General features: G+C 39.4%; 2 protein-coding genes across 3 annotated transcripts in view; one reads left to right on the top strand and one right to left on the bottom strand.

Annotated features, from left to right (window-relative positions):
• Nucleotides 1-2,177, bottom strand: part of LOC125244160 (hydroperoxide isomerase ALOXE3-like) — a 43,927-nt gene extending 41,750 nt beyond the window's left edge. Inside the window, exon 1 of the mRNA XM_048154181.1 lies at nt 2,137-2,177. The gene's annotated coding sequence lies outside the window, so the exon portion shown is untranslated. The remainder of the gene's footprint in view (nt 1-2,136) is intronic.
• Nucleotides 1-12,767, top strand: part of LOC125244061 (stonustoxin subunit alpha-like) — a 1,172,099-nt gene that overhangs the window by 311,106 nt on the left and 848,226 nt on the right. The window lies entirely within an intron of this gene.

Here is a 12,767-nt window from a genome sequence, read left to right as displayed (position 1 = left end):
ACAAATAGTTGGAAAAATTTTGGATATTGTAAGTACTCAAGTGTACAAAATATATAATGCTGGCCTAGTGGTTTTTTAATATTTTGGATATTTTTTGTTTTACATATTGCACCTTTAATTTATATTTTGTTTTTCATGGAACAGCTCCTCACCATATGAAAATGCACCATAAGCTGATCATAAACGTTGTCCATTATTTCATGCATTTTATTCTTCAGAAGTCTTACGATCCCACCGTGTGAGAAAAAGATTATTCCATAATAAAATCATTAAAAGTTTATAATCGCACATTTCTGCTGTCTCATCCATTTAAAATTGGCGTTTCAAACACAACGATGCAGATTTGCGATAGTGACATCAAACCTCACTCCTTATTGGCTGTTACTTGATTTGCAACCACCCTATACTATATGCAACATGCTGAATTTGAGTTGCTGTGTTGCAGCACAACACTGTGGAGGAAGGAAAGGAAGGAAATGCAGATAAGGGGAATGTTCGCAGCGATTACACTGCAAAAAATGCTATTCTTACTTAGAATTTTTGTCTTGTTTCTACTCCAAATATCTAAAAATTCTTAGATCAAGAAGCATTTTTTTGACAAGTAAAAATTATTTTCTTGTTTTTAGGAAAAATATGTCAAAATTAAGTGAGTTTTTCCTTAAAACAAGCAAAATAATCTGCCAATGGGGTAAGCAAAATAATCTTAATCCAAACTGAAAACAAGATTATATTGCTTATTTTTGGTTTGAAATAAGATTATTTTGCTTACCCCATTGGCAGATTATTGTGCTTGTTTTAAGGAAAAACTCATTCAATTTTGACTTATTTTTCCTGAAAACAAGAAAATATTTTCTTACTTGTCATGAAAAAGCTTCTTGATTCAAGAACTTCAAGATATTTTAACTAGAAACAAGACAAAAACTCTAAGTAAGAACAGCATTTTTTGCAGTGTAAACACTTTAATTTCATTCTGTAACTCTCACAAAATTATGTTTTGCTGTCAGAGAGCTGGTACTGTAGCACGTGTCATTTTGTCTGTTCTTTATACTGCTTTTTGTAATGTTTTAAATAAATTATTGTGATTACATTTATCTACCTGTTACACTTTGTATATTGAGATAATGACACTAAAACAATTTTAATACATAAATAAATTTAAGTGATAATGTATCAACTAATAATTTATAAACCATTTACTAATGATCTATTTGATTTATTTCATGAATTACAAATTAAGATATAAAAATAATTTAAGATATAAAGCATACCACTTATTAATCATTTGTGAACATATATTGTCATGTTTTTTTAAATGATTTGTTCATCGTTAACTAATAACTTATAAATAACTTATAATTAATTGAATTAATAAATCATTTATAAAATGTTAGAATATCAATACCACTTATTAATACCACTTATTAATCATTAATGAATATATAGTCATGTTTTGTAAATGATTAGTTCATCGTTAACTAATAATTAATAAGTGACTTATAACAGAATGTTAATATAAAGTGTTACCAATACTTCCTCATGCATAATACTGCAATTATAATCATATGCGCAGGGATTGGACTGAACAAGCTCTTTCTCATGAATAAATGCAGAGAACCCGGTGACGTATCAGATTTTTTGATGTAGCTTCGACTTTGCTTTTCAAACAGGAAGTTCAAAATTGCTCTGAAAAATGCAAAAATAACCAATTTCCATTTGTTGATAAACTTTATGGCCTGATTTCACAGACAGGGCTTAGCCTAAGCCAGGATTAGACCTTAGTTCAATCAGGATATTTATGTCTCTCTTATAAAAATACACTAGAAAAAAATACTGGTGTGCATCTTTTGAGACAAAACAATGGCACTGACATATTTTAAGATCTGTCAGTAAAAGTTGCTTTTAGTAAAAAAACAGCTCAAATATGCATTTTAGTCTAGGACTATCTTAAGCCTCATCTGTGAAACCAGGGGTATGAGTGCTATTAGTGTTTTCAGTGACATGCAACCTGTACATATCTGTTCAGATCTCCAAAATTTGTGTTCTGGGGTTTCATGACCCTTTAAGAGTGTTTCTAAGAAGTGTTATATATACTGGCCCTGATTTGATTATAAGTAATTTTAATTGTAATTGCCTTACCTTGTTGGAAAGTGTGAAGCTTTTCATCAAGTCTGGTCTGGTAGAATAGTGAAATGACTGCATACCTCAGTTTTTATTGCCATCTGAAAGGGGCGGAGGAGGAAGATTGGTCTTGGATTGGAAGATTGGAAAGTCAGTTGGGGGTAAGGGAGGCCCATTTTCAGCATGGAAGTATAATGCCCCAAACCAGCCCACAAGGCCTTTTTTGGTACGTTTCAACAAGAATATCCAGATAAACAAATTACATACTAAAGTACATCTGATTACATCTCACGACCGAGACATTTCACAGACCTGAAAAATGCCATTTCTGTGGAACTCAATTGCTCAATTCTCAACAGTCATACTGCCTGCATTTTTTTAAAACACGTGGTACAGAAACTTTATTCCATACTTTGTAGGAATAGCAGTGTTCTCCAAAATAAACAAACAAACAAAAAAAAACCCACACAACTGCTGCTTCAGTTTCACTCTGAAAAATACTGAAAAATAAAACCACTTCACCCAACAAATATAATTTTTTCCTTTTTATTCCCACCAGTGCATATAATTAATTGCCACAAAAATAACCAATAAGCAAAAAAGCAGTCTTTGTCTCTGTGCAGTCAATAAATGAAACTTATTGTCAATGATCAACTTTAGATGAGCTGGAATGATGATGGTGTTGAGATGAGTGTAAATCCACAATGTAATTTAAGAGATATAATCCAGTGAGTGAGAAGTGAAGACAGTCAGTGGCGTTTGGTGCCTCACTGAGCTAAACGCTGTGTTGATTACGCCACGTGCCGTAGCCTCGCTACAGCGTGGTCTTACACAGTTTCCATGCTACTCGTGCTACCCTGGAGACGTGCATGAGAATAATCATGACAGCAATGAGCTGAGACATGAGCTGGAAAAAAGTCCTTTCTACAAAAGAAGGCAAAATAGCTCACATCAGTCTATGTTTTTTACAAATACACCAAGTTAACATAGTCGGCCAGTATTCACGTTTTGAGTGTAAACTCTCAAAGAGTTCTCAAAACAGTACTTTAAAATGAGTAGATGCTAGTAGTAGTGCTAGTTCAACCATGCATGCGGTTTCCCTCTACCAAATGACCTGAGTTGCTTGTACGTGACTAGGCTTATATCTGGTAGCTATTGTGCACTATCGCCCTCAAGTGGCTCCTAGTTGAATTACACTTGAACCAGATATCTCTTTTTATGTAATAGACAGTGAAAAATACAATTAAAAAATGGGTAATGTTCAGACCGTTACATACCCCTCCCCGTGGTTTAAAAATTTGACCCATGGAACAAAATTTTAAATTCTGGGTATGATACGTGTCTACCTGAGTAGGATCAGTTAACATGGTTACCTTGTAATTTACAGGTCCTAGCTTTTTCACAATCTTAGCTGGGCCTTTCCATTTAGGTGAGATCTTAGCCATGAAAGCATCATCTGCACGAGAGAGAGGATGTGTTCGCACCCAAACTAAATCACCCTCATTGAAGTTTTGAGCTCTTCTCTTGAGGTTGTAGTATTTTCTCTGTTTAGTTTGTGCCTTCTCTACATTCTCTCTTACTGACTCGTATAGAAATTTTTGGCGTTCTAGAGTACTATATGCTGGTTGGTCAGGATCTGGTGGATTCTGTAAGGCTTTATGCAGAGGACCTTTCAGCTGTCGTCCTAGTGCTATCTCAGAAGCTGAGTACCCTGTACTTTCGTGCCATGTGGTATTTAGTGCAAATCTGAACTCACATATCCACTGATCCCAGGTACAGTGGTTTTTAAATTTCGATTGACCCGTTCAGTGAGGTGTGATTGAGGATGGTACGCGGTGGTTTTTGTGTTACATGCCACTGCTTACATACTTGGTTCAGGAGTTTTGAGGTAAATTGTGTACCTCTGTCAGACACAATGAAGGCTGGTGTTCTCCATCTTCTGAAAATCTTTGGAGTCTGTAACACTCCTAAATAAAACCTCATTTTTAAAAACATAGTGTGTTCTCTTAAGATCTGTGTTGTAAGCAAATTAGCTCAAAAGGGAAATATTACTAATTAATCATAACTCTTTATAATTAATTATAAATATTTGAATTAGTTAATCAAATGAACTTAATGTAGCTGAATTAATATTACAATCAGTTAATCTGTTCGGCCAGCGAACACTCAGTATTGATCGTCTATCAACTTTTCAAGAAGGATATTTTTCCATGGCCACAGAAAAATATCACTTTCTTAGCACGTAGCTGTGATCGAATAGTTATCAGGGACATTGGTTTTATAAGCAGACCAGAATCAACTCGCAAGAGTGTGCACACAAGTTTTGGTTGAGGTGCTGAGACATCCTATTTGACGTCAGAGAAAGAATGTCTAGTGGTAGTATGGGCTGTAGAGAAGTGGCACCATTGGCAGAGCTTTCGAGGTGATCACTAATCATGCATCCTTAGTCTGGCTTTTCCAACATCCAAAACCCTCATCCAGACTGGAAAGATGGATGATCAGACTACAAGGATATCACTTTACTGTACGGTATTGAAAAGGACAATGTAATGTTGTGCCTGATGTGTTATCCAGGAGAGATGAGGCTGAATCACTGACTGTGTTGTTGCACACACCAGCTAAGCGTGGTTTAAATTCTGTCACTTTTGATCTGCCATTGGACTTGTCAGAAATCGCTGATGAACAGAAAAATGACCCAGAGTGCCAAGAGATCATGGTTAAAGCCAAGACCCAGAAAACCACTGTAGAGTATGGAGCGATCAACACACCATTGTAACAGTTACTCTTCCAGCCCTGCATGCCAGGACCTGTAATGTCTGGCTTCCCCCCTGAGCAATATCACCCCATCTGCACCATCTGCTCTTTACACACACTTCAAAGACACTTTGGATACAGGCCACTAGAACCATACATTGTCTATAAAACTGGATTCTTTGCTATTAATTTATTGACAACCTTGTCTCTCACATACGTGAGTTTCATCGGGCAGCGACGATTTGTTTGAGATGGTGCAGAAGTTTTTGGATTTCAGGAGAGTAGATTTGTGGTAATACCTTCACTTTAATCTACTAGAAATTATGAATTAAGAATAATGCAGAATAAATCAAGGATAATATTTATTTGTCAAGTAAAAATGTATCATGCCAATTAAATAGTTGGACAATTAGAAGCCAATTCAGAAATAATAATTACATAACATCAGTTGCTCAAAGATGACTTTAAGAATAACAATTGCATATACACACAGTGGTGGATTAGTGTTTTTAAGACACGAACCCATCACTGTATAATGACTGAGACAAATCAGACACAATTATTTGTTAGTTCACCAATAGTTTTAAGCTCACTCTGGGATCTGACTGTCCCCATCCCCCGAGAAGTTCTCAGTTACAAGTTTATTGCACCGAGGAATGTGCTGCCACATTGAGAGCAGAGAAGAGACACAGGAAATCTGCATCTTCCCTGCATTTTCCACACAGAACAAAGACTTTACTGCATTAATTCTATAAATGAACATGCATATTCCCAGGAAATTATATCTATTATTACTGTGTTGTATTGCAGTCATTGTATTTACATGTTTTATGATTTTTAAGTTTTATGACATTTAAGGTAACTTCAATCATGCCATGTTTAGTGTCTATACGTTCGTAGCGGGAAGATTTAAATGCTTGTGTATGCGGTATGTCCATACCTGTGCAACACATCAGTATTACAAGAATCTTTAATAGTTCTTATTCAAGAACTCAGCTTGTTAATCATTCTGAGTTGTAAAAGCCCTGACAGGAGGGGTGTTGTCATCCGGAATTACAACACACTGCAAAAAATGTTGTTCTTACTTAAGAGTTTTTGTCTTATTTCTAGTCAAAATATCTTAAAGTTCTTAAATCAAGAAGCATTTTCTTGACAAGTAAAAATTATTTTCTTGTTTTCAGGAAAAATAAGTCAAAATTAAGTAGGTTTTTCCTTAAAACAAGCAAAATAATCTGCCAATGGGGTAAGCAAAATAATCTTATTTCAAACCAATAATAAGATTTATAATCTTGTTTTCAGTTTGGACTAAGATTATCTTGCACCTGCAAGTTGCACATAATTCTGAGGAACATGTTTGAACATTTTTCAGTTATGAAACATTTTTCAGTTATGAAAATATTCTTGAGAAAAAGTATGATTGGACATTCTGGGAAATGCTAATTATCCAATGGCAAATGCTTTTCACTGAATGGAGCAGACTTGATTAAAATGAGATCAGTGAATAGCACTGTCCACAGATTTACTAACAACATTGTCTAGATAGGAAAAGGTATTACAGAAGCATAGGATAATCTTTAGGAAACCCCCTATCTTAAAACTTATTTGAAAGTCACCGGTAACAATCACATTATAACAGCTCTGTCCGAGAATGGCGTTACATTTATTAACCTTTTGACATGTACAATCACATCATTCTCGGCTGGTCCCTGCAGCACAAACAAACATGCCGGTGCCCATCGCACATATACTGTAGCTCAACTGATTGGGAAGAAACAAATTACAAATACTTCATTACTGTGCTTAAGTAGATTTTTCTGGTATTAGTACTTTACTTCACTATAACTTTTTACTTTCACTCCACACATTTTTTTGTGCAAGCATCTGTACTTTCTACTTCTTACATTTTCAAACCAGTCTGGTTACTTTAATTTTAATCTGTATTTGGTGGTTCACCATTCAATAATAAATCTCTAATAAATCATGAATCGGTTAGTCTGCGAGAGACTTGAGAATGGAGTGGAACAGAGAGGCAAAACTACTGACCTGTTCAGGACAAGTACAGGTCAGTTTCATCTGTAAATTAGCTATATTGTACTTTTGTCTTTATAAACTGCTAGCAACTGTTAGCAGTATGGCATGATTTTACAGGGTTCCCACTCGTCCTAATTGATATTTGTGACAAAAAAAATCACTTTATATTAAGACACACATTTTTTTTTTTTTTTTCATTTAAAAGAAGACAGAAGCTTTAAGTTAGGGCTGGGCGATATATCGCGCATTTTGTCAGTAAAGCCGGTTCCCTGATTACTGCGTGACAATCGCATGCGATATATCGCCCAGCCCTACTTCAAGTATATCAGTTTTTTTAATAATTTAATTTATTTAACAGTTGATGGAACAAACAAAACTGATAAAAACAGTGGTTTAACGTTATTTTTTTGGAAAAATAAATACATTGAGTAACAGGAATGAACACTTTGTTGGAGAAATGAACACTGGGTAACAGGAATGAGTGTGCAAATGTGTGTGAGAGAAAGTGTATACATGGCCGTGTGTGCTTGTGTGTGAGAGAGATTTCTGTGTTGAAGGGATGTGCCGTGTGCTAGTATTACTTCACAGTGAATGAGGTGGAAAGAGAAAGAAGGAGAGAGAGGGGAAGAGAGAGAGGGAAGGAAAGACAAAAAGGGGTAAAAAGAGAGGGTTGTGGGTGTGTTTCACTCATTCTTTTGCAGCATGCCGTGTGTGTGTTTCTGGCACCTGCATAGTATAGGTCCTCTCCATCTTCTACAAAAGATAAGAAAGAGAAAGACAAAAAGATGAAGTCACGTCTTGGTGGACTGGCTCCCTTTAAAGGATTAGTTCACTTTCAAATTAAATTTTCCTGATAATTTACTCACCCCCATGTCATCCAAGTTGTTCATGTCTTTCTTTCTTCAGTCGAAAAGAAATTTAATGCTTAAAGGTTGAAGGTCAAAATTACAGTTTCAGTGCAGCTTCAAAATGTTCTACATGATCCCAGATGAGAAATAAGGGTCTTATCTAGAGAAACCATCACTCATTTTCTAAAAAAAGTTTTTAATCATAAATGCTCATGTTGAACTAGCTCTCTTCTTTTTCTTCTCTATTTGAATTCCGGCAGTGTAGACACTGCTAAGTGTATTACTGCCCTCCACAGGTCAAAGTTTGAACTAAATTGTCATATACAATATGTTAGTGCAAGTATATAACAATTAGTTCAAACGTTGACCTGAGGAGGGCAGTAATGCACTTTGCAGCGTCTACACAGCTGGAAGAAGAGAGCTAGTTCAAGATGAGCATTTATTGTTAAAACTTTTTTAAAACTTTTTTTTTTTAGAAAATGAGTGATGGTTTCTCTAGATAAGACCCTTATTCCTCGTCTAGGATCGTGTAGAAGGTTTTGAAGCTGGAATGTAACTAATTTTGACCTTCAACCGTTTGGAGGCCATTTAAGTCCACTATATGGAGAAAAATCCTGGAATGTTTTCATCAAAAACCTTAATTTCTTTTCGACTGAAGAAAGAAAGACATGAACATCTTGGATGACATGGGGGTGAGTAAATTATCAGGAAATTTTCATTTGAAAGTGAACTAATCCTTTAAGTATGGTATTTACATTGTAAAACTAATCCTAAATGTCTAATTCAAGTAATTTCAACTGTAAAACTCATGATACAGGTGAATAGTATTATATCAGCTAATATTCACACTTATAAATCAACAAAACAGAGGACTCACTCCTGTTACTCTTAACTCACTCCTGTTATTTTTCATATGAGTAACAGGACTGAAAGTAAGAGGATTAAGTTTTTAAGCAAAAATGATCAAATACATGACATATGGCCACATGGACTACATGCTAATAGCACAAGGACACTGAGCAAATACTAGTGATTTACCTAAAGTTAATATTTTTAAAATAAACAAGTAACATCAAAGAAATAATTTAGGTAACAGGACAGTATGTTGAGATTGACCTTCTCAGTTACAGTTACAATTTCATCAAATATACAGAAATTAAAATGAGAGGACTTACTTTTGGTCTTCTCATGGCCTGAATAAGATCCAGATGATGCAACTTCCTATTGAAAATGTGTCTTGTGGATTGTTCCGAGTTTTTTAAAGGGGGAAATGAGTGAGGGTAACAGTCCTGAGTGAAAACCTGGGGACACGACTAAAATGTGTATTTGATATAAAATATTATGGATTTCTTATGAAATTTATTTTTGTTTAACATAGATTGTATATGGAGTAACAACAATGCAAAAATAGTAAGATTTCTAAAAGATTGTAATGATTATATTTGATGATAAAGTGATTGATTTAGATTTGGGTATATAGTAGGGACATGTAACAAATGCTGTTTTTTTTTAGATTCTGGCTAGTTTTTAATAATGTTTAAAATTATACATTTTGCTTAATAATAAAATGTATTTTAATTTTCATGCATATTTACATACAATGTCCTGGGGACAGAAATGGTACTCATTCAGTGGAATGGCCCATATGTCCCATGCTAAGAAGTGAGCGATAGCACTAGCCCTGCTTGTAAGGAGAGCAGCTCTTGACAGTGTCTGTCATGCCTCCATGACAGCTTTTCTCCCGATGTCTCTATACGACCCACAAACACAGAAAATAGCTGTTCATCCATTTTGCTTTCTGATTGTTAGGATGCTCCGTTGCTATTGGTCACGCGGGTAATCATCACAGAGCGCAGCGGCAAAAGTTGAACTGTTTTGAACTTTGACTGCTGCATGTGCACTTGGGTCGACGTAGCAACAAACCGTCCTCGTGTGGCGCAAGCCATTGAAATTAATGGGTTTCATAGCACGTCCTGTGTGAAAGGGCCTTGACGCTGTGGGACAGCTTCGTCAACCAGGCTGCGGGCGGCAACTCGTATGCTTTCAAGAACCTGTCTATGAAACACAGAGAGAGAGAGATGGGAGCATCTGTATGAAGGTAAATCAGTAGCAAAACCCAAGAGGTTGATTGTGAAGCCATTTTATTGGTTGATGCCTGACCAATGAACAATGCCAGTGTACGCACTGTGTGTATACAATGAGAGGGCGCTATTTTTATTTTTTTTTTACAATTTTTTTTTTTATTGATTAGTAAAATCTATCTGCGTAAACTCATTACATATTAAGAGAGCAAGACAGAATGAGTTTAAAAATAAAGGTGTGCATTTGTGTGTTGTAAGGGCGTGGGGGATATGGGTGAAAAGAAATCTGATTGGATATGACGTTACAGATGGTTAATGTTTAAAAACAGGCTCAAAATGAGTAAACGCTCAATAAGACAGCAAAATTCGACTGAAACATGTACAAAAAGGCCTAAAACTATTGAGTAGGGATGGAAAAATGAAGCCTCTTAAATGTTTGAAGCTTTTCTCTAAATGTTTCGGGAATGGTTTCAAAGCATCAAAAGTGTCGAAACAGTGCCATCTTGTGGCAGGTAAAATTTACAGCAGCCATAAACCTGAGTGCGCAGCTCCGTTGTTTTATCCATTAAACACAAATAAAAGCTTGACGATGCAAAATGTGTTTATTTCAGTAATATAATTCACATCTTAAAGTTTGGCAATAAATGAAATGGATCAACAAAAAGAATAATAATTACTAATAATACATAGCCTACTGAGTTGTTTGATGCAAGTATTGTGCTGTTATTGTAGCCTGTATGACAGAACATAATGATGATGTAATATAGGCTACAGGTTTATATATTTAAAATGTTGAGTAAATGGACTTACTGGAACTTTCATATAGTAGGCTAATGGTCTGGGTTCAAACATTATGACACGCAAAGTGTAGCTGTCATGAATGGAGACTCAGGCGAGAGATCCAAGTGCAGCATTTATTTACAAGTGAGAGTGGTCGTACAGGCAGGGTCAAAACAGGAACAAACAGGAACAGTGAGGAACAGGCAGAGTCGTAGTCAAGGGACAGGCAAAGATCAGGACAGGCAGCAACGGGTCAAAAACAAGAAACAGGCAGGAACGATAACAAGCAGGCAGACAGGATAGAAACGCTCAGAAATGACACAATGGTAATCAAGACTTCGCGGTGAGGTGGTGTGTGTGTGAATCTTTTATAGTCCTGGTAATGAGTATCAGCTGGGTGTGGTGATTAGTGTGGAGTGTGCATGGCTGTATGTGGCAACAGGTGATTGGTGGAGTGAGTGCATGTGATTGACAGGGAGGATTATGGGAAATGGAGTCCGGAGTGAACAGGAACGGGCAATGATCGTGACATAACGCCCCCCTCCCGGAAGGCGCGTCCTCGCGCCGTAAAAGGAACAGCTAGGGAGGGGGGGGTGGGTGCATTGGAGATCTAACGGCAGACAGGGACGGAATCTCCAATGCAGCCCCAGGGACTCAGGCAGCCACGGTGGGTCAGGTGGTTCGGGCAACCGCGGCAGGTCAGGTGGCTCAGGCGGCCACGGCAGGTCAGATGGCCCGGGCAGCCACGGTAGGTCGGGTGGTTCAGGCAACCACAGCAGGTCAGGTGGCTCGGGCGGCCACGGTAGATCAGGTGGCTTGGGTAACCACGGCAGGTCAGGGTGGGCAACCACGGCAGGTCAGGTGGCTTGGGCAACCACGGCAGGTCAGGTGGCTTGGGCAACCACGGCAGGTCAGGTGGCTTGGGCAACCACGGCAGGTCAGGTGGCTTGGGCAACCACGGCAGGTCAGGTGGCTTGGGCAGCCGCAGCAATGAGTCCATAAATGGCCCTAGTGGGCTACAGTCCATAAACGACCCTAGTGGGCTACAGTCCATAAATGGCCATGACAGCAGTGGCTGGGCAGGGTCCCCACCCACTAGCTCCCCACCCCTAGGTATACTGCCCCCCCCAAAAAAGTTCTTGGGGATTTCAGCGGGGCCCGTCGCAGGTTCGTGGGCAAGGAGTTCGGGTGGCGCCGGCAGGGCCAGGCGTGTGGGTGAAGCCGGCAGGGCAAGACGCCTGAGTGGCGCTGGCAGCGCAAGGAGTTTGAGCGGCGCTGGCAGGGCTGGAAGCTTGGGTGGTGCTGGCAGGGCTGGAAGCGTGGATGGCGCTGGCAGGGCGAGAAGCGTGGATGGCGCCGGCAGAGCGAGAAGCGTGGATGGCGCCGACAGGGCAAGAAGCACAGGTGACGCCGGCAGGGCAAGAAGCACAGGTGGCGCCGGCAGAGCGAGGAGCTTGGGTGTAAGAAGGGGAAGAATAGAAGGAGCCTTCCTCCTCCTCCTCTTCCGAGGATGAGGCGATGCGGCCATCTTGTCCGTAGACACAGGCGATGTGGCCCTCTTGTCCGTAGACACAGGCGATGCGGCCATCTTGTCCGTAGATACAGGCGATGCGGCCATCTTGTCCGTAGACACAGGCGATGCGGCCATCTTGTCCGTAGACACAGGCGATGCGGCCCTCTTGTCCGTAGACACAGGCGATGCGGCCATCTTGTCCGTAGACACAGGCGATGCGGCCATCTTGTCCGTAGATACAGGCGATGCGGCCATCTTGTCCGCAGATACAGGCGATGCGGCCATCTTGTCCGTAGATACAGGCGATGCGGCCATCTTGTCCGTAGACACAGGCGAACTTGAGAGCGTTGCAACCGGAGTACTTGAGAGCGTTGCAACCGGCTGGCTTGAGTGCGAAGCGTCCGCCGGGCTTGAGTGCGAAGCGGCCGGCGGGCTTGAGAGCGAAGCGGCCACCGGGCTTGAGAGCAAAGCGGCCGACTGGTTTGAGAGCGAAGTGGCCGGCGAGGACTTGGGGATGCCAGCTGCTCAGACCGTAGTCAGTGGAGGATCAGCCACACTGGAACGTAGTCCTCTCCGCTCCCTGACTGATCTGGAGGCAACGTGACATTGCGCTGGGTGATCAACGAAGGCGTGACGTTACTC

This window comes from Megalobrama amblycephala, linkage group LG1 (assembly GCF_018812025.1).
Source record: "Megalobrama amblycephala isolate DHTTF-2021 linkage group LG1, ASM1881202v1, whole genome shotgun sequence".
Taxonomy (NCBI): Eukaryota; Metazoa; Chordata; class Actinopteri; order Cypriniformes; family Xenocyprididae; genus Megalobrama; species Megalobrama amblycephala.
This window is presented reverse-complemented; position numbering and strand designations above follow the sequence as displayed.